The sequence below is a fragment of the Manis pentadactyla genome, chromosome 5 (genome assembly GCF_030020395.1).
Source record: "Manis pentadactyla isolate mManPen7 chromosome 5, mManPen7.hap1, whole genome shotgun sequence".
Classification (NCBI taxonomy): Eukaryota; Metazoa; Chordata; class Mammalia; order Pholidota; family Manidae; genus Manis; species Manis pentadactyla.
Genome location: NC_080023.1, coordinates 150354249 through 150354751, shown reverse-complemented (window position 1 = coordinate 150354751; position 503 = coordinate 150354249).

The window sequence follows — 503 nt, the reverse complement described above, 5'->3', positions numbered from 1 at the left end:
GTTCTTGTCTTACGCTGTTCAGCCTAAGTGAAAGCAAGCTGGATCATTCCAGAGACTTAAGCAGAACTCGATGTGTGTGATTATACTGGGGCTAGAGAAGGAGCTTTTCAGTGACATTTACAAGAGACTTACCCCTCTCCACAGTTACCAAGGAAAGGCCTCTCAAACTCAGAGCCCCTCGGAAGATTATGGGAAGAGATGGCACAAAACTTAAAGCACCAACCCATCAAGAATCACACTGAAAAGCATTATACACACAAAAACCATGTTGAACACTTTACCTTTGATATTTATTCCATATGACAGCCCTGTGAGGTAAGTAACATCACCCCATTTAAAAGTAAGGGAAATTGAAGATAGGGGAAATTTGGTACCAGTGAGTATATGGCAAAACTGGGAATTGAAACCAGGATGGCATCTGGGGGTCTCAGGGCATCTCCTTGGCTTTTGTGACAGAGAAGGGATTATCTCTGAGCCAGAACTGAAGTCTGGGCAGAGGATCC